This window comes from Manacus candei, unplaced genomic scaffold (assembly GCF_025592945.1).
Source record: "Manacus candei isolate 608988 ecotype Guabito, Panama unplaced genomic scaffold, ASM2559294v1 h1tg000028l, whole genome shotgun sequence".
NCBI lineage: Eukaryota > Metazoa > Chordata > Aves > Passeriformes > Pipridae > Manacus > Manacus candei.
The window spans coordinates 39,076,616-39,101,913 of record NW_026138076.1 but is presented as its reverse complement, the minus strand read 5'-3'; the positions used below and the strand labels follow the sequence as shown (position 1 = coordinate 39,101,913).

The 25,298-nt window shown below is 41.4% G+C and overlaps 1 long non-coding RNA gene across 1 annotated transcript; it reads left to right on the top strand.

The window, feature by feature from the left end:
- Window positions 1-307: 307 nt before the first annotated feature.
- On the top strand, window positions 308-24,827 carry LOC127471999 (uncharacterized). The gene is made up of 3 exons (XR_007904833.1): window positions 308-588; window positions 23,072-23,218; window positions 24,591-24,827. It is a non-coding gene; the product is annotated as an uncharacterized LOC127471999 (long non-coding RNA).
- The last annotated feature ends 471 nt before the right edge of the window (window positions 24,828-25,298 follow it).

Here is a 25,298-nt window from a genome sequence, read left to right as displayed (position 1 = left end):
CTTAAAAAAAAAAAAATGTTTCTGCTTAACTGGCAGGATGAGGTACTTTGCCTTTCTTTACGAGCCAACAGAAACAAGGTAAACTGAATACAGCCCTCTGAAAGAGTTGGAAACTGCAAAATGCAAACAAACATGCAGAACTGGGAGAAACAAAACATTGCAAGTGTGTGTGAAAGAACAGTTTCCTAAGGCACCTTTGGTCTTGCCCACACACCGTGAATCGCTGTCCTTTCCAAGAGTTGCAGTAGGGGAGAGAGTGCACAAAAGAGACCATTACAAAGACTGCAAACGGGGAGGGAGGAACATAGATCCTGCAGAAGGGATTTATTATACCTACCAGCAATTTGGAGGTGGGGACACACGCAGTTCTGGGAAGATTTCAGTATGTGCTTTTGTCATGATTTCTACATATGCTTCTAACCATGTTGCTGAGGATATGGTTGTGCCAAGGTGTTTGAACTGTCTTACAGCCCTTTATGAATCACGTCTGTGCTACGCAGATTTTATGTTTTGAAAAGCCGTGAGATCTAATGAGAGCTTTTCCTGTCTCTGGCAAGTGCAGATGCTTATGGGAAGAGAAGCAGTCAGGTATGAAATGAATAAATTCCATAAGCAACTTTTTTTTTTTAACATGCTTTTTCTGTTCTTCCCTTGAAATTTCCAACCATCCCATACCTGCTTTCCCCACTTGATCCATTGTAAAAGGATTGACTTCCAAAGAGAAAATACCATTTTGAAAGACTTTTCTGAAATCATAAATGACTGGCAGGGAGAAAATGTAATAGTGGGAGATGAAACTGGGACACTGGAGATAAGTTAATAGGAGAGTTAGTCATATACACAAAACAACTCTAGATAGGTAGAGGTAAAACAGCTCTTTGATTTCCTGCAGAGCTTGCTGTAGTGAATAACACCTTTTCTGAACGTCAATAAGAATACCTCTGTGACCAAAGCTTACAGATGACCATCTCAAATGTAAGTTGCCACTGTCTTGCAGGTTATATGATCTAGCTGGTTGGAGATGGAGAGAAATGGAATTTGTATATTCATGCCACTCAATCGTAGAGAACCCCAGTATGTTGAAGTGTACAAGATTAGTGTCAGAGGAAGATAAAAGAAATAAAATGTGTAACTATTTCACAGCAGAATTCCAGAATTGTTACTCTGCTTTCTCCTGTTTAAAGTACTGCAGGAACTAAACTTTTAGATGAGGTCTTTGAGGGCACCATTGGTTTTACTGCAAGGGCCTGCAAGCACAACATGAGTGTGCATATTTTAAGCACAATGTTGAGTGTTTTAAACAACAGCATCAAGGAAGCAAAATGTCTGCAGAATTCAAAAGTGAAATAGAGCACCTCTGAATCACTCGCATTTGCACAGGGAAAAAAGTCTAGCATTTCCCTGATCTGCAGAAATTTATTGTGTTTCTTCTCCTGGAATGCTTGGAAATGGTATGAGCTATTGCAGGATGGTCCCAGACAATTGCTCCAGGAGTTCAACATCGTTAAAACGTGGCAGTGCACTCTTTGTAGGCTCACTGCTGCAAACAGCAGCTGGAAGTGGGGTTGTTGGCTGAAGGACCCGTAATATGGCTCCTAGAACACAAGACACAAACCAAATCCAGGTTTGCAAGATACAGAAAAAGAAAAAAGATAAAACAAGGGGGGAGATAGACCTTCAAAGCTGTATATTAGAAATGAAGCACAGCAGTAGAAATTACTGCCTGACACCAGATGACTCTTCAATGTCCAAATTCACCCAGTTATTTAGATGTCTAACTCCCATTAATTCAAAAATAGTTGACAGGCTACCCTTTTATCTTTTTTTTTTTTTTTTGAAATAATTTCTCACCTGTACAAAGAATGAATAATAGCTTTCCTTTACTTTACAGGGGTGGCATGAGGATAAACATGTCAAAGGCTGTGAGGCTCCATTAGGGCGCAGAGGAAAGGACAGAGCAAGCTCATTGCTCATCAACAAGTGTGTGAATTGTCAAGTTGGCTTTAGGGCAAAACTGTAAGGAACTAATCTTAAGTGCAAGATGGAAAAAATAATTTGGATCAAGTTACTGTTCATCTGCTGTTCACAATGCAATCTGATTTTTAAATTTTACTACTCAAATACTAACAGGTAGATGCTGTTAATTTTTTTTTTTTTTTTTTTATTTAGAGGTTAATATTTCTCATATGGTTTCCCTTCATAGAACTGACCCTACTGGCTCAGTGCCATAACATGCCAGTTTATAGGTACCCTCTAAATGTAAAGCTCATGAAAATGTATATAGCAGCTGTTTTTCATCTCTGAGAGCCAAACGAAGCACAAAATCAGTCCAGACTTGCCCCATATGTGTCACTGAAGTCCTTCTCCAGGTGTCATCACCAATCTAATTAGAAACATCTTCCAATTTTCCTTTGCCTCCCTCATGGCCATACAGAGAAAAGGTACCAGCAGAGGCCTTCAACTGTCATAAGCACTACTTTGGCAGCTCCAGCTGTTTTCAATACCCATTGATTAGATATTCCCTTCTGCTGAGGCCACCACACCCATTTCTTCACACTGCACCCAGGCCTGGGGTCTGCAATAGCCCTCAGAGAACTTGGGTGAGTCAGTGCTCAGCACAGTGAACGTGGGACAGGCTGTGATGAGATGCAGAAACTTTCCTACGTTATGATACACTTTTGCAGATTTGTTCTTCTTATGAGGATTTACAGGTTGGTGGTTTTTCTGAGTACTTTCACAGTTTCTGGGTGTTTCTGTCTTCTTTCAAAGTATGAGGTGCTGGATTCTGTTAAAGGCAGTTTATTGGCATCACTGGACCTTTGAATCAGGTATGACAAATTCTCCATGATGTAAAAGCAAATTGCACTGGGGTAGGGAGTAAGATTATATTTGCTACTTTAGGCTTTGCATGTCTTTCTGCACCAGTTTTATTTCGTTGACCTCTGTACAGCTGCTCTCCATGCCTTCCCCTGTAGGAAGGGAATTACTCTCTCCTTTGAGCTTTGCAATTCCTAAGAGATTCAGAAGCTAAACTGGAAATTTTCAATATCAATTACACCTTTACTGGTGAAATACAGCTGCCTGTGAATACTCATGTGTTTTTTACTGCTAATAGGAAAAGAATCTCTTGCAGTTGTTAATTAACAGTGCTCCAGATTTATCATCATTTCAACAGGATAGCCTCGGGATGGATTTGCTCTTCTGGAAGCAGTTTAAATGACAGCCTCGTTCAAATGTGTAGGATGAATTATTGGCTGGGACGTTTCAAAAGATAGGCTTGTTGGTGGAGGCTGCTGCCCCAGTGCCACTGAAATCCAATAGGATTTTGGTATGGCTCGTCCCTGAGGTCAGACTGATTATTGCAGTAATGGGCAGCAATTACCAGGCTCACAGTAAGTTGCAGAGGTCTATCATCTGAGAGTCTTGATTGCCCAGAGCAAGAATGAATTGCATTTTTTGACCTGTTAGTGATCTCCAATTTTATGCGAAGTATTGCTGCTTAATTCGCTTATTGAGGTTAATATTGAAAAGCTTTGCTTACTTTGAATACTCTTCCTCTTATCATTTGCAATTAACAATGGTGCAGTAGGGAGAACTGAGAGATCAATAAAGCCTCTTATCTTTTAGTATCCACCTTGTCAGGTGAATTTCTATTCTCTTAGAAGGCCACAGTGTTGGGTTCATTCTGGAGATGGATTTTTTGTGAAACTGCTTGGCAACTTTCCACCACTTGTATGTCAGACTTGATCACTAATTCCTACCTCTGTCAAAGGTTAATAGAGGACTGTTATGTGTGTAATCACGCCTCACTGAGGAAAGAGGTCAAATAGGTTTACAGGGATGAATCTCTATTGATTGCCAGGAGTATTTAAAATAATTGGACTCAAGCAATCAGATTAGCCAATTAGGATTATGAGATGGGGCTGTAAGAGGTAACATACATGCTTGGCATAGATTGCATCTAATCCAGCTTCCTTTTGTCTTAACATGCTGAATTTTTACTCTTTCCTTGTTAAAGCTGAGACTAATTAGAACAACTTTTAGGCATCAGTATATAACTTTGAATAGAAATTAATAAAATAACATGCATCTTCCAGTGAATGCATAAGGAAGTGGGCCTCCACTTATGAATGAGGGAATAAATTGGGTGTTATGAGCTGGACATTAATGAGGTTAGTCTATCACAAAAAGAATGCAAGTATCTCTCGGAGATACAAAGACAGGAGCATGACTCATGTTCTGTGGATAACTATTTGCTAGAGGATCAAAGAAACCCCCAAAACCCCCAGACAAACAAATAAAAACAAGCCATTGGAATTATAAACCTAAGTCTAGGTCACAGCAAAACAGGGCAGAAATAGCTTTACCACTTGGAGGGTGCAGACCTGCAGTAATATTCACCACAGGTATCTTTTAGAAATCTACCCATAAGGACTCTCACATGTTTCTACATGCCTTCAAAATGCTACAAGTGCAGTCAGGAGGTAGGAAGACCCAAAGCTTTGGAGTCTTTCTAGCCAGGAGGCTGCTTTTATGCTGTAGGGAGAAAAACTCAAATATATGACTCCAAACTGTTGATATCAAAGACCAATAATGCAGAGAACCGAAAATGCATTATTTTTGAAACCATGCCATTCTTGCCCTGTTTTCCTAATTCTAGGAGGACCAACTTGCTGTTTCAAACATGAGCCACTCACAACTTCAAATTTCAGTTTTAAATGTGCTGATGCTGCTGGGAGACATTTAGGGCTACTGTTCTGGGGAAGCAAGCACAACCGTCTTGTTCTGTGTTAGCAAACAACAGATAAATTCATCTTGCTAAGGCTTTCAAGCAAGCAGTCATGTTGTTTATTAAAAAATATGTTTCTTTTTTAATTGTTCTTAAGGATCTCAAGTTCATCCTACTTTGCAGGTTACACTTGCATTTCCATTTGTACCCTTCTGATGAGCTGGTGCCATTACCATGTAGTAAAAAGTGAACATGTGCATGTGCCATAACCCAAGACATCACAAACTGGAAAATCTTCTCAGTTAAACTATGGGGAAAATAACACTTTGAAGCATTTTGAAAAATGCTTTAAGTCAAATCAACAGTCCAGTGATTTTTATGTATGCCTTGAAGAGTGGAATAATGGTCCTACAGGGTCAGATACCTAACCCACCATCCCAATTTCAAAGAAAATGGGATAAGATGAAGAACCAGGCTTGCATACAGTGGTGTCTTCCCAGCTAGTGCTTTAACAGTTAAGACCAAATGCCAGAAATTTTCTCAAGATCTCCAGGCTTAATAACCATAACTTGATGGTAGTTAGTACCATGTGAAAAAAGCTGGGTTGTTGTCCAACAACCCAGGATCTACTTTCATTACTGAGTGACGTTTTCTTAAAAAAAAAACCAAAAAAACCCCACAAGGTAGAAAAAGCTCACAAACCTGACTGTGAGCCAGACTCCAAGTTCATTGCTATCAAAATGAAGACAGTGTGAAGCAAAATTGGCTTTTGAGTCAGGAAAGGGGAAGAACAAGCTTGCTGTTGTATTTTTAAATTGGCGTTATCATAATCAGTCCAGCTAGTATAATTGAGAGGTGAGTAGTTCACTTATTCCTGCCATCCAAGCACTTTTTTCATAGTCCAGACCCATATAGTTAATTGTAGCATGCCATCCTCTCAAATGCACGGCTCATCAAAGGCAACTGTGGCAACCACAGGCTGCAAGCAAGGGGTGTGATAATCTGCTTCAGGTACTGAAAAGGTTAAGGTTGTTAACACTTTAATGTTATTAATTAGGTTTTAAAAACCTTATTGTGCTGGAAAGCAGCGGTAGAACGTTCCTATATCTATTAGTGTGGTTGTTTCAGCTCTGCTGTGGATTCAGAAAGTTAGCAATTTACCCTGAGTTATGTTCAGAGGCAGAAACACTATGTTTAAGTGAAAGTTTGGATGCTGCAACAGCTGGGATATCTGTGAAGAGATCTCGACAATGTCCAGAATCCCTACATGCCCAACCCCCAATAATCACAAGCCCAGTGCTCCCCCTTAAAACAATTATAAAAACTACAATGGGATAGGGAAAATTGCACTTTTTAAAATTTGCTTTTCTCTCCCTTCTGTGGCTTAAAAAATGTTTTACCAACATTTGCAAACTACCTTGTTCATATAGTAAAGCTTTAAGTGCTAGTTTTACAGGTGGATGAATAAAGGAAAGTGGGAAGGAGGGACTCTGCCCATCCTCTTGCAGATCCTCTTTACGCTTTTCAACCCTGCTGGTCAGGTACTGCTGGGGAAAGTTGAAAGTCCTTGCTGGTAGTTTCTCAGTAAAAGCAGTTTTCTTGCACAATATCTCAGGTTTTTGTCTGGGAAATGATTGAGGTTGTGCCCACACTGGCAATTAGAAATTGATTTTCAAATCATCCACAAGCAGGGACTTGCCAACCCTTGTTAAAGTGGCCTTTCACACTGGGTTTCAGGGTGGCTTTTTTTCCCCCATGCTCTGCCACCATCCACTTGTGTTGTCTTTGGAGCTAATGAGGGAGAGAGGCTTGAGGATTACAGGGCTCAAGTCCACCAACTCAGCTGACAGGCACCTTGCAATGCCCTTTTCCTCCTGTAATGCCTATGCATAAAGGCAGACCTGGGGGAGATGTGCTATGCGCCAACTGGTTCTCTGAGGACCCTTACAAAAGAGCCTGGGATGTGACCCAGTGCTGTGCTGAAGGGAAGACCTTACTGTGAGGCAAGATGAGCTGAAGCTTTGCTCTAGTGCTCTGGTTTTCTCTGAGCTTGCAAAGATGCCTCTGGTGTGCACCTGTGGTTTGGGTTGGCAAGTCAGTAAGTATTTTTTGAGTAAGCAAGACCCCTTTACTCCTTTCATAGAATGGCTCATCAAGGAAGGATAGTGCTAAATGGCTATTGAACTGAATGAGGACCATGAGATGCTTTCCTATGCTTTGTATTAAGAAATTAGTGATTTAAAATCATACCATGGCCATTTGTTTTATTTTTTCATGGCTGGTTGAAGATATCTTCTCCAGAAGCCAGTTTTCCTAGGAAAAGCTACTTTTGCTAAGGACAATCTTAAGAGAAGCTACTGTGTCACACATTTGAGGGAATTTTAAACAAAAGAGTATGGAAAGCAGGGGAAGAGGGGGAACCTCATGACTTCTTTTAAAAAGAAAAATGTATGTCTTCTTTTCCCCTTTGAAATAATGAAGGTTTAAAAAAGAAAAAAATTGAAATTTATTCTGAAAGTTATCCCATCAAAAGGCCTCAGTTCCTCTGAAACACCCACAGAGCTTTCATATGGGTGTGTGTTACCCCTCATCCCTAGTGCCGACACTTGTAGCACCTGTTGTAGGGCAGGACCTCTGCCTGCTCACTGCTGTTCAAAGGCAGAATAAAAGGACAGTCTCTGCTGCAATGAGTTTAAATCCTACACTCTTAGTCTTAATCCTGCTTGGTATTTTGAGTCCTGCGGCAGATATCATGACGTGGGTGCTGTCAACTTGCTGCTGTTGAGAGGTGTCTGCAGCTTTCCTTCACAAGGCTGTATTAATTGCTATTATGTTTTGCTTTCTGGTTGCGGCATGTCAGTAATCTGCTACTTACAAATGTCTACTCCCTAGGGAGAAAATAAATCACATGTATTTTTTGGAACCGGTGCTGCTTCAATACCTAGGAAATGCATTTGGTAATAATATTGGCTGTAATCCTCCTGAGAGAAATTAATTATAAACCTGTAGCAAGGTAATCAGGAAGCTGCTCTTGCTGTGACATTGAGCAAAGAACACCAAGGCAAGCGGAAAGGTTGGATTGAATTAAAACCAAAGCATATCATGTTTCCAGGGGCCAGATGGTATACAATGTTGTGCTTAGGAACTCTCGATGCAGAGGTGGGGAAAGAAGGGCTGGTTTGGATAAGATAAGGAATTACAGCATCATATTGTTGTAGCATGACCGCTGATGTGTCAGTCCAAAGATAGAGACTGCTTCTGAGAAGGTAGTGGATGCTGCTCTTGAGTCAGGATGTACATGTGTGCCTAAATGACTGTGCCTGCTTGTGAGGAAAAATTCTCCTGTGTTAATGAGTGAGAGCAAAACACCTCAAGGGTTAAAATAGTGTCATGATCAAAAGTAATGTGTTATTGCACTGCTCCCTTTGTGTGAGGCCTCCTTGTTGTCATCTTTCCATTCACCTCTGGAACCTCACAAATCTCCATTCACTCCTACTGTCTTCTCTTTGCATCTTCAAGCTTTCTCTCCCAGATAGTTGAAGGATCAAGTTTTGTTTTACTTTCTCTTTGACCTTCCTTACTCAACATTTCCTAGCACCATAATACTAATTTATTCACCAATAAAACACAAATGAATGTGATTTTGTTGAGGCAGTTTCACATGTGAGCAAAGGAAAAGAAAAATCTGCTTTTATCCCTGTTTCTTTATTTTGTTTGGGTTTTTTATTGGCAGCAGAACCTGTTCAGGTGCCTGGAATATTAGAAGTATGTCCATACATACTGGATTAATGGGCTAAGCATGAGGGAGGTGGTTAAAAATATAGGAGAAATGCAGCTTATCCCATGACACATATTTGCCCTACCCCCAGCCACCCAAGCCCAAGGTACAGATCTTAGCGTTAAACAGCACCACTGTTTAAATTATTATAGGGACACATTATAGCCTGAGAAAGCAAGAGATACAAGAGCCATTTAAAAGTATAGGGGGAAATCAGAGCAGCAGCTCTGTGTTACAGTGGTTTATTCACCCTGGAAAACCCCTGCTTCCCTGTGGGGCAAGGTTGGGGGGATGGCGGCTGCAGCCAGCTTTGGCTCAGTCCCCACATAGCTGTAAATATTCTCTGAGCTCACCAAACCTCTTTCAAATGGCCGTAATGTTCACCTTCAGGTAGTTACTGCAACTGACCTCAGTTGCTTTCTACAACATTTGAGCCCTCAAAGTTTCCAATTCTGTTTTTATAGATATTGTCCAGCTATTTTCCCCTCAGTCTTTATACAACCTTTCTTTTGCCTCTTTCTTTTCTGTCTTGCCTCTGGGCAATTACATCTGTTATTTTAAAATAACTATTTTGAGATATGAAGTATATAGGAGAGAGAAAAACAGTTCAAAGAGAAGCACAGAATACCAAAATCAAGATACTGCCACTGTCTTTTAAGCAATGACAACATTGCCATTTTTTCCCTTTATTTCTAAGAGATTAAAGCCAAAAGCACTGATGATGCAAAGACTTGCGTGCATTTAGCTTTCTCAAGTAGTCACATCAACATAATTTGGATCATTTCCACTCAGCTATTTGTGTTGCTTTTAAATAGATCATTGTCCTTTGGAAAAATCATCCTATCTTGCATAGTTCATTCTTCTAGCTATCTTTATAGGAGGTTCCATTTTTTTTTTTTTAAATATATCGTGGAATGAAAATTCAAGGCTGAAATCCTTCAAGAAATATATTTTACTACGGTTGAATGGCTGGCTTCTAATAAGACGACTCCTTTCATGTCTGAGGTCAGTAACTTGGTAACATATGCCATCCCTGATCTCCAGAAAGTACCAAATGACCACGTTCCTCAGAGGCTGGAAAAAACCCAAGGTCTATGTTCAAGGTACAAGAGTAAAAAAAATTGTCCACTCTTCTATATTTAAAAAGGCCTGGATATGAAGAAATTCCCTATGCTGTTTCACCCTCCCTCTTTGCTTTAGCTCCAAATATTAGCAAAGGGCTGAAGCCCACCAGGCATCTGGCATGCAAATGGGGAGGCAATGCTGTTGGAAGGCAGAACCAGAACATGCCAGGATGCTGGTGGGTTCATTATTATTAGCTTTGTATCCCCATGAGCCTGCTTCCCATGAATACTTGATAAAGCCTGAGAAGGTCACTACAGCTTGTTTACTCTCCATATGGCATTTCTGCATGTCCCTGCTCTCTCTGTGTGTATGTGATTTTTATCCTTTAGCCCATGGCACTCATCCAAAACCCCCTTTTTCCCTGCCTGATTAATTCATGGGCAGGGGAATAAAAGGAAGAGTTCTTTATTATTCATCATAGGTGAAAAGCTATATGTACTCTGAGCAAACCTGAGGGGAAGCTTTCCTATGTTTTGTGTTTGTGTGTGTATGAGTCATTATGGAAGCCAATTACCCAGGAATGGGTCTCTGAACACCCTAGATGGCCTGTTTACACTTCAGTGGGTTTCGCCAGTTTAGGCACATGAGTTGAGTTAGACTGGCAATCCCCTCAAGGAGAAGTAAGCTTATTCAGCAGGGAGTCACTAGCCAGTACAGATTTAAAGAGGTTGCCTGGATGGAGCGTGTTAAGCTTGCAAAGTGAGTTTTGCGGGGATAATTGCCTCTGTGTTTGCTTTTGGCTGAAAAAAACTGGCTGTGCTCAACTTTCCTATTTCTCTGTGCCATGCAAACCAAGCTGAGATAACTCTAATAAAGTGTGCCAGAGGCGAAACAGCTCTGGGCTGCGACCGGTCGTGGACAAAAGCTGGTGACCTGGGACATGGCAGCCCACAGAGGTTCCTGGCCTTGGTGCAAAGTGGGCAGAAAACTCCATGCCCCTGCAGTGCCCGTGCTTCAGCCAATGGTCTGGTGAAGCAGCTGATGTCGCTGTGAGGTGGATTTGTGTTGCCAGCGTGACTGATGGGATAGCACAGCTCCTCCTCTGACATTGCGTGCGGGTTTGACAGGCTGAAGCAAAGAGTCCCTGGCTTGAATTTTGCAGTCTTGCTCAGTCTTTGGCCATGGCGTGACAGCCCTTTATACACATTAAGTAATTTCCATTACTAATAAGAAAAAATATTTTGGTATTCCTTATATAAGTTAGGAGGCACAGTCAGAGTGTGATGATTCACACCAGACAAATGAGTCATTCTTCTGTCATTAAAAATTCCCTGTCTTTTGATGCAACTGGAGAACACAAAACAAACTTAATGGAAACCATATCAGTATTTCCTTGTCCTGTTAGAGATGAACATCTTGAAAACTTCTGGAATACAAAGTTCTGCCATCTATCAAGTGCTCTCTGTCTAGTTGTGGTGCCAGCCTTGTTTTTTTGCTTCCCTCTGGTTATCTGAACAGGGTATTGAAGGCAAAAAAAATCTTTTTAGCTGTCTTGGGAGATGTGGTCCAAAGTTGATCAAGTGGCTGATGCCTACCTAGGCTGCCTGGTTAAAAATTGAGAACAGGCTTATGTTAGCTAATAGGAGAGCAGGCAAGAGCTTTCCTCCTTAAACAAGATGTAACCACATCTGCATCTCTTATGAATGTTTTGACACAAGCTTTTTTGAGAAACATGATGTGCTGGTACAGTGCTTGCCACACTGCAGTGGACATGCATGAAATGTCATTGCAACATCAGCACCTACTACTGCCGTGAATAACACTGGGAAGTGTAGAGATGAGAGAAATGATTTTGTGGTTACAGCTGTTTTTCTCTCCCCATCATCAGGTTTGTAAGGCAGAAGTATGGACTCTTAATAAACTGTGATAGTTTTAATAAATTTAAACATGCTCAGTAGATTTCCCATAAGGGAATTACTCACAAGGAATAAAGATGATTAATGTGAGAATTTAGCTGGACAAAACAGATGGTGCAGCGAAGTGTTTCATGTGTTTCAAAACTGCTCTTATTTGGTGCTAATGAAGAGACTGTGATCTCCTTGTGTGTTACCTCTCCACTGATTCTGCAGCATCCTTTTGATCCCTATTCTCTCCCTTACTCCCTCTCGCTAGGAAGACTGTTATCCCCTGAGCATTTTAGCTACTGTATGATAACCAGATGAGAAAAACAGGATAGTCTATAGTTTTTAATCAACGCATTGATCTGCTGGTGCACAGGAACTGTGACCTTCCTTGTCTTTGCTAACTTGGTTTTAGCACTTGGCCAAAACTTCTGTCAATGTGCCTTTCTCCTAAGAGCACATTGGTAGAGGCATGTACTGTCAGAGTTTTTTCTAATTAATATGGTCTCACACATGTGGGTTGCCTTCAATCACCCTTGCTTGCAGGACATCACTGATGCAGGAACAGGGATGGGGACCAGCATCCCTGTGCCACATCTGTGTAAGACAGTTCCAAGAGGAGGGTGGGAATAGCAGCTGCTCTCCAAAATCAAGCTTTCCTGGATGCCTAAGATGGTCTTTGTCCTTTATCCCTTGTATTAAGTCTTCTGTTCCTGGTGTCAATACAAGTCTTGTTATCACTTTACAACAGGTCTGGCTCGTGCCCATGCCTGCTATCTAAAAGAAATGCAGTGATGACCCCATGGGCCAGCTCCCAAATTCCCTGCCAACTCCTGCAACTGACTCCCACTTTGGACCCAGTATCTCTGCCAAGCCCCTGGCATGGAGGTTGCTGTTGCCCTATACACTGTGACAGGCCAAAGTAATCCCACCACTCCCTTCTCCTGCCCTGGGGAATCCTGGTTGTCTTCTTCCGTAGCTGTCTAAATTGGAGCAAAGCTGAAAGGAGAAGGCAGGACCAGTAGGCTCTCCTCTGCTTCCTGAGCAAATTGCACCATGAGAAGAGCTGTGCTGTGGGCTAAAGAGGCAACTTGAAGGGAGGAGTACCCCCAGTGGATTTGGCTGGTCAAAATGACCTTTGAGTCTCCACATCATTGACCTGACACCACCTAGATGATACAAACAAGCATTTATTGATTTTTACGTATGGGGGGTGCTTAGATGTGCTTGGCATGCCGTTGTCTCTGGGAAGGGAGAGAAGAATTTTACCAGTGGTTTCAATGGGAATCGAGAGAGCAGTTAGAAGTAAGTGCCTTTGAAAAATCCTACCTTCAGTTTGCTTTTTAATGCTAACATAGAAAGGATGTACCTCCCCTGTCAGCTAGAGTTTTGTAAAGGATGAGAGATGATACCAAGATCAGATGTTGGGCTTTATAAAGACTCAGCATTGTTTTCTTTCTTTCCACACAATCATTCATTGCAAGCTGTCCATACTGGAGAGCAATGAATTAATTTTTCTTCAAAGTTCATGCTTTAATGCTGAACTAAATAAAAAACCAATTAAGTACTAGATGACTGTGACAAGACAAGATTTTTTTTTCTGACCAATATTTGAACATTAGAAAAAATTGTTGGAGAGAAGAATTATTTAATTCCAAAGTGTCCTCATTTCTAGTATTTAATTAAGTGATGTTCTAAACGATAGCATATCTTTACAGCAGAATAGGGCAGGGGAAAAAAAGCTTTCCTCCACTCACTGCCATGAATATCTCTGCTAATTAGAAGAACAGTACTTTCATGCAGCAAGCCTTATCTTGTTTTGTAGAAAGCCTTCCCTTTCTTATGTCTGGTGAGAGGAGAAAGAAATATCTGAATAAACAGGCAGGAATGCCTGCTGACGATCTACTTTTTATTTTGGTTCACAAGGCATTGGTCCATCCTCAACTCAACCCAGATGCTCTCTCTCTGAATATTTCATTTTAGGGACCAGGATTTCCTAATGCAATGACGTCTGAACAGTGTTCCTGTGTGAGAATTTTTTGGTGTTGTTTTTATTTGCTGTTTGTTTGTTTGTTTTTAAGATCTATTGGATGGCAATAACACCAGGGAGACATGTTGAATGGGAGCTCAGAGTCACTTGTGACAGATTGCTTGTAATAGGATCACCTCTTAGACCTAAACTTGGACCTGGAGGCAATTCAGGAAGTTGCTGGAAAAGCTGACAGAGGTTCATCTACCTGCTGTTTCGTTTAATCACTTGTGCAAAACTCCCCAATGTTATCATGCAATTTTGCATGACTTGATTACATTAATGAATAACTCTTGCCTGCAGCTGTTAGTCATCAAGAGGACACTCAGCCTCATGTCACCTCCTTATGTGCTCTTGATATCTTTTCCACAGATCCTACATGTTTCCTTTAATCAGCAAGACAATTTCCTCTAAATGTCACTTGGTCAGATCAGATTCCTCCTTGCGAATAACCAGTGAGAGCAGAGGTTGCTGTGCAGGCGGGGAGGCAAAGGGGCGTGGGGATGCTCTCCCCAGCTCCCTCCCTGCAAGGAAGGAAGGGGCCACAGACTCTGAGAGCCCAGCAGCTGCTGGTCAAGGGAGAAAGAAAGAGAGGAGAGTTTTGGCAAGGAGAGGGGGTTGATGGAGGTGACAGTGGTGTTGCATTTGCCGTGAACGCTGCACAAACGTGCCCAGCTGAGCTTTCTGCAGAGGTTTTGCAGCCGGGTTACATATAGCCAGGTTCATCCTGACTTAAGATTTTTGGCTGGCAGGGAAGACCATATGTTTTTGCAGGCTATCCCCATCTCAAGACTGGTTTTAAAATGACTTGCAGAGGGAGGGAAAGATAATAGTCTTGTTTCCTTGATTTTCAGGGAGGGCTGATTCTCTTAGGTATTTTCTTAGGTGGTCATCCCTACCTTTTCCCCAAAATATGTTTGTCAAGGTCATCCAGAATTGTTGTCAAACTGAAGTTTAAACAAATAGTAATAACAAAGGGGATTATGCAGACAATAATCATTCTTCACTCATAGTTTATGAAAACTTTCTTCTCCATGGTATAAGATTATTTTTGATTGATTTTTTTAAGTGCTAAGCAGATGCTCCACTGTAATGAGAGGAAACAGAAGTGGAAAACATCGAGGCTTGTACTTAAACAAATGAACAGATGCAAGGAGTGGAAAACAACAGGGTAAACAAATGAATACTTTGAGTAAACAACGTAAAACAAATAGAAAAAAACCACAAACAGTCAGCCTGCACCACTCTGAAGCTGGTATTAATCGCCTTCCCAAACTTTTCACAGACTTTTTTAAATGCAAATTGAAAATGAACTTTTCTAGCAATTTTGCAGTATACCTTTGTATGGAAATCCCTGCCACTGCCCCCGTGCTGGTGCTCATCTCAGAGTCCAGACAAGGTTGCAGTAATGCTCACTGCTGCCTTCGCACCCCCAAAGCAAACTGAGGGCTGGGAAAGGCAGAAGACATGCTCAAGGTGTAACCCAGACTCTGTAGGAGAGTCAAAACAGGGGCTCAGGATGTTTTGGATGCTCTGCCGGTTCCTCCAAAATTGCAGCTGTGCTGCTAAGCTCCTGAACATGGAAACCCTCTGTACACTATCTCACTTTTTATCCTGGGAGATATACATCATATACTCATTATAGACCATAGTAAATAACTCCCACACCTGTACAGTTCTCCTAGTGTGTACTAGATAGAAGGACTTACGCTACACTCTGCACAGATGCAGATGTAGATATCAGTGCTCTTCCTGGGGTGTGCAGAGGAACAGGAGAGTGCAGGTGAGATCAGAAAGTTGAAGGTGAGTCTGAGCAATGCAATATGGCAATGGGACCATCCCTGGGTCAAGCCTCGCCGCATGAAGGAGAGAGGGAGAGAGAGAAGTGCCATTTCAAATTGGACAGGAAAGTCTAGATGGAGCTCTAAAGGAAGGGCAGCCTGACTGCCTCTTGCTAGATGTTAAAAGTCCTTCTTGGTCCAAAACACGAAGCTTGGGACTGGCACTGGAAATTTGTGGTTGCCTTTCTCCCCACTCCCTATGTCAGCTAGTGAAAATTGTTTCCTTTCATCTCCAGCCTCTGCTTGGTGTTTCCTTTTGTTTCTACTTAATTGTGCATCTGCACAGAAAGGAGCTAGACACAAGGGATTTTTGGATCTGCTTTTCTGCAGAGCTACCCTTTTGGCTAACAGACTCTGTTCTCTATTAAGGGGCTTTGCATAACACACAGGCAGCATTTAGGGAAAACAAGCCCCAAACACAGCTGCTGGTGCATCTGAAAAGGGAATCAGTGTTGAGCATCACCCACCAACTCCACCTTTTTCTTCCTCACTGCTGAGGCACCTGGCATCTTCCTGTGCAAAGTCGGGGGCCAGCCCAGTGTGGGCAGGCTGAGCCTGGCAATGGTGTGGCCTCTTGCCTTGCTGGTAGCTGTGGTACTGGCAAGTGGAGAGAAAGGGAATGATGAGCCCCAGTTCACACTGTGGCAGGAGGTTAAGCTGTTGCTTAACCTAGGGATGCATGGCCTTTTCTGCTAGGAAAACCTTGAATAGAGAGCACATGTTGTAAGTAGGTGATGAATTTCGTTCCCTGACATTTCTGCGATAAGGAAAAGATGAGCAGCACCTGATTTCTGAAACACATTTAGATGTTTTTGCAAGCGCTTACATATTTTTAACCCAGTATCTCATTACCTGCTTTTGAACAAGGTTATTATTCATTCTTTATAAGATCTCCTCCTCTCTCCCTGTCATCATTTAGCCTTCTTAATTAACAAATGGAATCAATTAAAATGTCAAATGTACTCTGCACAGAACATGCCAAAGCCACGCTCCGTTGTATGTTGAAATGAGAACGTCCCCATATGGCTCAGCAGAGATGAGGATAGAAAATCTTGTCTGAAATGCAATTACTTGCAAGCCCTGCCCGTAACTAAGGATGGCACTTGTCTTGCACGGAGGAGCAGATCTGATGGCTGCAAACCTTTCTTCTGAAGATCTACCCAATTTGGACAGTTGACTACTTAGGGTGGGGAAAAAGCTTATTGCTTTGGATTTATCTTAAATTATTTTAGTCTGGCCCCAGGGCTGGTCAGTGCTGAATATCTGGGCTCCCTTGAGAGTCATCAGGAGCTGAGGAGGAAAGAAGAGCATTACTGGAGTGTGATGCAAATCCCTGGTTTACATACCTATTTTAGGATAGGATGAATCACCCCCTCCTGCAGAGAGGCAGGTAGCTCTGAGGGAAATGAAGTCTACCTGAGCCTTGAATCCCTCCTGAGTGCAGCATACCCTAGTGACTGCTGTGTCTAGGTAGTTAATTTTTTGACAGCTGAAATTAGCTGAGCTGTTCTACAGTGTTTAGTGTGGCATGAGGGCAGGCTGGCTCGTCATCGGGGGACTCTTCAGGATGCTTAATCAAAATGTATCAAAGTAAAGGGCATTTAGAGGACATGACCATCATTTTCTAGGAACAAATACTACTTATCCACTAGGGCCTAATGGTACAAGCCCTTCACTATGAACACTCTGCTTATTTCAGGTCCATTGTATGAGGCAACCTGTAATTTCAGCTCATGCAGATGAAGCAGAAATGCAATTTGTATAGCCCAGAATAGGCAGGTAATGTTCTTCCCTCAGATATTAATTCATGATGTGACTTTAAGCAAGTTCCTTACTCCTGCTTACCTGTGCCACTGCTTTCCCAGGCAGTCTGCAGAAAAGCATTACTAGTTTGACAGGGACCTGTAGGTTACCCCTTAGGTCTTTGAATCATGATTTTTACCTAAGAGCTGAGGTCAGGGGCTCAAACCCTGTTGTACTGGAGGCTATAAAAATACACAGTAAAAAAGGAGTTTGGAGAGGATTTTGTAAATAACAACACTGTGCAAAACTGGTAAGACAGATCGATACTTGTTCAGGTATACACATGTGTAACCCAATGCAGGCTTCCAGCTGCCAGTCACAGCAACACCTTCCCCTTTGGTAAGATTTTTGTGTTCTCTGTGCCTGCTGCCGCTGTACTGTGGTGCCAGCACTCAGAAAACCTGCAGGAAGATCCTCTCCCTGCTCCAAACTGCAGCAGGTCCCAAAGCAGAGTGCAGTTTTCCATGTCCTGGGCAGTACAGTAAGACTAGGAGGAAATACTCCCCTAGTAAAACACAGTCAGATAAAGAGACTCTTGCTTCTCCTAACCAAAGAGCAGGCAGAACTGCAAGGCAGCATTCAGACTTTAATACTGACTTATCAGAGGAAACCTAAAGCTCAATAATTACATTTTTTTAAAAACCATAACTGTGATTCATCAGATGTGCATGCACCTCAAGGGACTCCCATGGCATTAAGCCAAGGTCAGAGAGGCTTTTTCAAGAGGCATGCCGATGTTTTATCTTGACTCAGATTTGGTAATTGCAATGTGTGTGCCTGGTGGCCCGCTGCTGCCGGCTTTCTCTTCAAGATCTCCCCTTGATCTGCATCTCTTGTTCCATGAAGTTTGACTCAGGTGAGGCACAAAGAATACAATTCAAATGTAGGACAAATATGGCAGAGTTTGTGTTTGCTGGCATAAAATAATTCTGATGGGCAACTTCAGCTTCTGTTTATTTCTTAAGCCATGCACACGCTCAACCAATTTCCCATAGGTGAAAACCTAGGATTTAGGAAATCTGTGTTTGTTTGTTTAATTCATTCAATAAAACCTTTGTTCAAGAAGGCATCTCCACTCAACAAAATACCAAAGTTTACACTTAAATTCAAGCAAATGCAGAAATCCCACTGAATATAAAAGGATTTGTTAGGTGTGCAATGGTAACTTTGCCCTTAATTATTTAGCTAACAAGAGTGGTATTAAAGAGATACTTATGTGACTTATTTGAATGGAAGCGTGAGAGTGTATTGCAATAGAAAAATATCCCAAAGCCAGATTGATAAGATGTCTGGAGAAATGGCTGGTTGCAGCTGCCTGTGAATGGCTTCTGGTATGTATCAATGAGGGACGTATATGCTGCAGATGACAATTTGCCAATCGAGGTGACTGAAAGCCTCTTTTTTCTGCAGGATGTGGAAAACACATGGGAATCAACAGCCCTGCATAGGTTAAAAAAACCCTTCAAATCTTTACACTTGCAGTTATGTGTTCTGAAGTGACTGCTGCCAGTAAGAAAAGGGGTCTTAGAGCTTCAACATCTGCTCGGTCCTTGTTAGTAGTTATGCTAAAAATTAATAGGAAAAGTGAGCAGAAAATACCCTCAGGCTGCTGTTTAAATGCATGGTGTTTTTACATCTTGAGCGCTGCGTGCAATTCGTTTGTCTAGCTCAAAAATGATCTAACAGAACTGGGCAACCTCCAAAGCCAGGCAATAAGGATTATCAGTAGTATGGAACAGCTTTCTCTAAGGGGTGATTAAATGGCCTAAGGCTTTTTGGTGGGTGGGGAAAAAAAAAGGGGCCTGGGGGGGAAGATATGTGGAAAAACTATAGAAATACAAGTTTGGTGGAGAGGGGGAAGTGCATTGGTCTTATAACTCTGGGGTCAGGAACATCAAATGAAATTATTGAGCAGCAGATTCAGTACAAACAAAGGAAGGCTTTGGGTTTTTTTCTTACAGTGGCAATTTATGCTACCAAAGTCATTGCCAAAATGGAATCAGATCTTGAATTGCCTTTCAAGCTGGGGAGCAAGAACAAAAGATTTTCAGAGGGGAGGATCCTCTAGCAGAAAAGGACACAAAAACATCCTGTACTACCTACGAAAGATCTTTCGCAGTAAACAAATTGAGTCCTTGCTCTCACAGAAAGATGATCTTTCCCACAGATTTAGGGATCTGTCTATTAAAACTAGTTAACCGTTTCCTAACCTATTCTGCTGGTTGGAAATCTATCACTGACAGATCCATCTTCTAATTGCCAGTCTTAATTTATTTGTGATTTAGTTAAATGCATTTGTTCTTGTACCAGCCTTAACCCTCAGCATGAGAGGCTTTTCTTTCTCCCTGGTGTTTATTTCCCTCATATATTTTGTAAAATCGTAGAAATACAGCATTACAGGGAACCATTCATGATTAAGTATTCCTTACCCTCACTTCAAAGCCCACCCAGTCATCTTGATAAAATTCCTGATTTGTATTTGTGTAACCCATTTGTGAAGACATTGAGCAGTGGAAACATCTACACTACATTTGGCAGATGCATGATGGTGTTTTACTTCCCCAGCTTCGCATTCAGGAACAGAAAACGTGCTGCTTCATTTTTAACTTCAAAGGGGAGAATTAAAAAATGTGTAAGAATGAAAAAGCTTACTCTCTAGCCATCTAGGTAAACTAGAAAGGAACAAATACATAAAAAGAGCAGTCAAAGGGGTCAAATTCTTGGATTATAGCATAAATGCTTTTTAAGTAGAAGCTCACAGTAAATGTGTTACCCATGAGAAAAAAAAATCAAGGAATTACAGTCAAACATTGTAATACAGGAATACACTAAGGAAAGCTATAAATGATGTTTCAACACTCATGTACACACTGGAATAGGCATACCTAAATTCTGGAAAGTTAAATGCTAAATCCTAAAAAGATCCTGGGAATAAAAAAGGAGGTGTGTGTGGGGGGGTGGAGCTGATCTTGCTAAACACACTTTCCACCTCCTACATATATTGGTAATAGGGATGTTGCTGTCTCTTCTGTAGGGATAATAAATGACTGAGACACAGTCAGGGGCACCCAGAGAAAATCAGATTATGCAATAAAAAGGCATTAAAAGAATTCATTTTGATGAAACTGAGGGAGCTTTCCCATGTTGCAACCTCTCTTTCTGGGATGTTTTTCTGACAATCTAAATCTAATTAAGTTAGTGATAGAAAAGGTTTCCAAATAAATTACCAGGAAGAATAGGAACCAATTGCAAAAGCTAACTAATATTCACACAAGAGGTGCCAAGGAATGTAAGTATGAAAGTACTGACATACCAGCTGTGTTGCTTTCATGTACTCCTTAAATAGTTGTTGGTACCAGGAGAATGGAAAGTGGTAAATATAACAAATATTTTTGAAGTAAAGTCTGGATGCATCTGGTGCAAACTATAATTAAGAATAGAATGAGTAGACATTTGGATAAATATGATCCAGTGGGGAAAATAACCAACTATGTAGTTTTTATAAAAGTCATTACCATACAAATATATTGAAGCTGTCTGTAGCAACATATGTATTAATAAGTAGAACCAATCAATACAAAATACTGAATTTTTTAAATCTTTTGACAAAGACTCTTTGTCAAAAAACCTTTTAAAGCTATCATGAGATAAGGGAATGTAATGAGATGTAATTAATTTGTATACCTTGTTCCTATGTATTAAGTATTTGTAGTTAATTTTTTCTCAATACAGTTTTTTTTTCTCTGTTGAAAGACAAGTAATGAGTGAAGAATAAAGGGCAGTCCATACAATGGACATATAGTAGTGATGAACCTGGTATGCTCTGCATGATCACAGGTGATTGAAAAAGGAGTGATTGGGAAACAATAAAATTTCCTGGTATTTTCATGCTAGTCCAGAAACACAAATCTAAAATTGCCTTTGAAGAGTTGAAGACATCAAGTGACTGGCTGAAAAAATAGCACACAGAACTCAGTGTCAATAAATGCAAAGTAATACACTGGAGAATGGTGCTAAGTATGTGTACCTAATAAAGGGCCTTTATTCACCTCTCTTCTTCGATTAAAAGAAATGTTATAAGATCTTTTTAAGAAGGCTAGAGATCCTGCTAGGTCTCAGGCCCCTTCCTCCAACATCTCTTCCTTCATAAGAGTGTGGACCTGGGGTATTATAATGCCTTTGTGTCATGGACAACTTTCCATTTTCCTAATTCAGAATGTTGAGCTCTTCCATTTAGTTGACTTCCACAACTATTTTCCTTAGTTTATCAAAATTTGCTGATCCAGATCTGGAAATAGAAAACTGTAGATGTCAAAGTGAAACACTTCATCTGGGCACTGGAAGTAATTAACCATGGGAAGAGATTGCCTGTAGGTGACAGTGAATCATCCTTCACATCAAGTTTTTTGAGTGAGATTGAACCTCTCTGCTGTGGGGTCACTGTTGGTTCAGAATCAGGATGCTGGGCTTGACACTGGCTGAACTCCTCTGTTCCACACTACCCACCTCAGTCCTCCTGCTGCCTCCTTCCTTACCATCATCTCTACTGTACATGTCCTTCTCCCCAACAAAACACTGCATGAAAAGTATTGCATTTACTAATTAGGATAGCAGTTACTAATTAAGTTTAAACTCCAATGTACCAATCAAATTTTATTTCCTAATTGTGCTACATTATCACTAATTAGAATAGCAGTTTTTACTTAATGGATTATATTTAAATTAAGATGTCTCCATCCAATGTTTTTTCCTACTTACATTTTAACTAATTGGTACTGCAATTATTAAGTTACGTTGAAATTGAAATATATCAGGCTGGTAGGGAATCATATGATAGTTTGCTTACGTCTGTATGATACTAGTAGGAATGATTAAGATACAGTCCAGTTAATTAGTTCTAGAATCAAAATAATTTCATAAGTCTTTGAATAAGAAGTGGGTGTATGCTAGTCCCTTGCCACAGTATTAAGGAGGAGCTTATTATGGGCTCAGTAGAAATCTAACGTGGTTGTTGGTACTAATCAGCTCAGATGCAATCTACAAATATTTAGATGCAGTTTCAGGAGGTCATTTAAATATATACCTATATTTAAGTGTGTTCTTAATGCTTGCCCCACGTTTCTGAATCAAAGTCTTTTGATTCCTGCTTGTCAACACTTTAAATCACAGAGTCACAGAATGAGTAAGGTTTGAAGGGACTGCTGGAGGTCACCTAGTCCAACCTCCCTGCCCAAGCAGGTTTTCTTAGGGCACTGGATTGTGTCCAGACTGTTCTTGAATATCTCCACTGAGGGAGACTCTACAACCTCTCTGGGCAGCCTACTCCAGTGCTCTGTCACTCACACAGTAAAGAAGTTCTTCCCCATGTTCAGGCGAAACTTCTTGTGCATCAGTTTCTGCCCCTTGCCTCTTGCGCTATTGCTTGGCAACACCAAGAGCCTGGATCTATCCTCTTGACACCCTCCTTTCAGATAATCATATGCATTGATAAGATCCCTCATTTTTTTCTGCTCTGGGCTGAACAGGCCCAGCTCTCTCAGGTTTCCCTTTTAAGAGAGGTGCTCCAGTCCCCTTATCATTTTTGTAGCCCTCCACTGGACCAGCTCCAGGAGCTTTGTGTCTCTCTTGTCATGAGGAGCCCAGAACTGGACACAGCACTACCGGTGAGGCCTCACCAGGGCCGAGGGGCAGGATCACCTCCCTTGACCTGCTGGCAATGCTCTTCCTAATACACCCCAGGATACCACTGGCCTTCTTGCTGACCAGGGCACACTGATGGCTCATGGACAGCTTGTTGTCCACCAGGACCCCCAGATCATTCTCTTCAGAGCTGCTTTCCAGCAGGTCAGCCCCCAGCCTGTACAGGTGTGTGGAGTTATTCCTCCCCAGGTGCAGGACCTTGCATTTGCCTTTATTGAATTTCAGATGGTTCTTCTCTGCCCATGTCTCCAAACTGTCGAGGTCCCTCGGAAGGGCTGCACAGCCCTCCGGAGTATCAGCCACTCCTCCCAGCTTTGTGTCATCAGTGAATTTGCTGAGGAGACATCTGCCCCTTCATCCAAGTCATTGATGGTAAGTTAAATGAAACTGAACTCAGTATTGAACCTTGGGGGACACCACCAGTGACAAGGCTCCAACTAGACTCTGCCACCAATCACAACTCTCTGAGGTCTGCAATTCAGGCAGTTCTCAATCCACCAGATTTTTTGTGGTGACTAATAGGAAAAGGGCTTTGAAGTGTTACTGACCATGCTGTACCCTTTTCTGTAACACAATCCAAAGAGATGTTGGTAATGCTACACAAACTTAGCAAAGAAGTAGATAGCAGCTTTAGATCAAAATTCATCAAAATCCAGCACAGAGATTTACTACCAAACTAACTAGAGCACAAAGAGGGAATCATGACTGGCTAATGGAGTTGTGGTTCTTGCTTTCTGTTGATAGTGACCTTAGAGCAGAGTGCGTGGGACAGCATTTCAGATTGGAGCAAATGCCATGACCTGGGGGTGTTGAGCTGCAGCCCTTCAGAGGAACACAGCACGCAAGCTGCACTTGTCCTTCCCAAGTGCCAAGTGACCCTCGCTACTAACACCACCTCTGCTCACCAAGAGTGCAGGACTCTGCACTTGTGAACAGTATGCATGGGGATGAAGAACTACAGCCTTGGAAAATCCCTGTGTATTTTAATTTCAGCACAATTATGAAATTAAAGAGGAATGGGTTGACTTCTGATAGATACCCATACACATACCTGTATGTGCCAGATCCCGTGCCCGTTCACACGCTGTGAATGAGTAAGCATGCTATAGTGTCGTGCAAACAAGAGGAGCATGAGCAGATGAGTCTGCTGGTTTTGACAAAATCAGTTTTAGTGGGGAGACATTGTCTTCTGTATCCTTCAGCCTAGGCTTGGTCACATTTAGAAGCTGCAGGACATTCTTGCCGAAACTCTGCCTTTTGTTTATCTGATCCAACATATAAATCTTGACTGCTTGAAAGCTGCCAGGTAGTTTTGTGACAGCATCATGACAGAAGAAAGTGTCTGGGAAAAAAGTCTGTAATGACTTACTACCAATTTCAGAGTTGCAATATTACTAAGAGCAGGTGGGGGTGGATGTAGTGATCCAATTTATCTGTAAGAGCTTAACAACCTTCCTCATAATAGATGATGTTAAAGAAAAAACAGATAGATATAATAAATAAATAAATAAATAAGGTAAAATGGGGGTTAATTTAGGAGGACAGGTTACTAGTGATTCACAGACACTAAGTCCCTTTAAAAAATGTCATTAAATGCAAGGTTTTGAATCCCTGAGATTTTAAAAATATTTCAGCACTGTCAGCTTACCTCACTTCTTCACCACGAGAGGGTAAATTTCAGAAATGGCTCATATTCAGCAATATCTTCCTCTTCCTCCCAGTCTCTGCTTTCTGGGCTTTACAGGATCAGACTGGAACTCCAGAGAAATCCATTAAGGGGCTTCAGTCCTTTCAAGAAGCCTGTGCCGTTTAAGGACAAATGCAAAAGGCAAGATACCAGAAAGTCAGATTGTCCTCATATTAAACAAGATCGAGTTTTGAAAGTCCTATAACAGTCAATGTCATCAAAAGCTCCTAGAGTATTGAAAAAGAACGGAAAATGTCAATGGAAAACTACTTAACAGTGGCAGAAGGATCAGTTTGAGAGGTAAGAAATGATAAGCCATGCCAGCAATATATGTTTGAGAGACTGATTGTGTCCTTCATTGTAATGCAGCTATAGACATGAAGGCAGATGCCGTATGATTATTCTTTAACAGTGAACTATGAGGGGATTTTATCCATTTTCTTTCTAATTTACTCTGGCTTTGTAAAACTATGCTACTCCAAGCTCTGTTCCAGCATGCTAAGGACTCCTGTCTGTACAATGTGAACAAATGATGAAAGACCTGGGCTGTATTTTTCCATCTGTGTAACTTATTTTAAGGCAGAATGTGTAGTCTTTTCCCCAAAAAACTTTGACACTTTTAGAATGTAGCTGCTGAACCCAGCTGAGAGTCATGGCCAGGCAAATTTCTGAAAGTTGGGTCGACTCCAAGTGGACACTACAAATCTGCCTTTAGGTGAATACATAAGGTACACAAGCAAGCATTTGTGGGCTACTCATACTTAA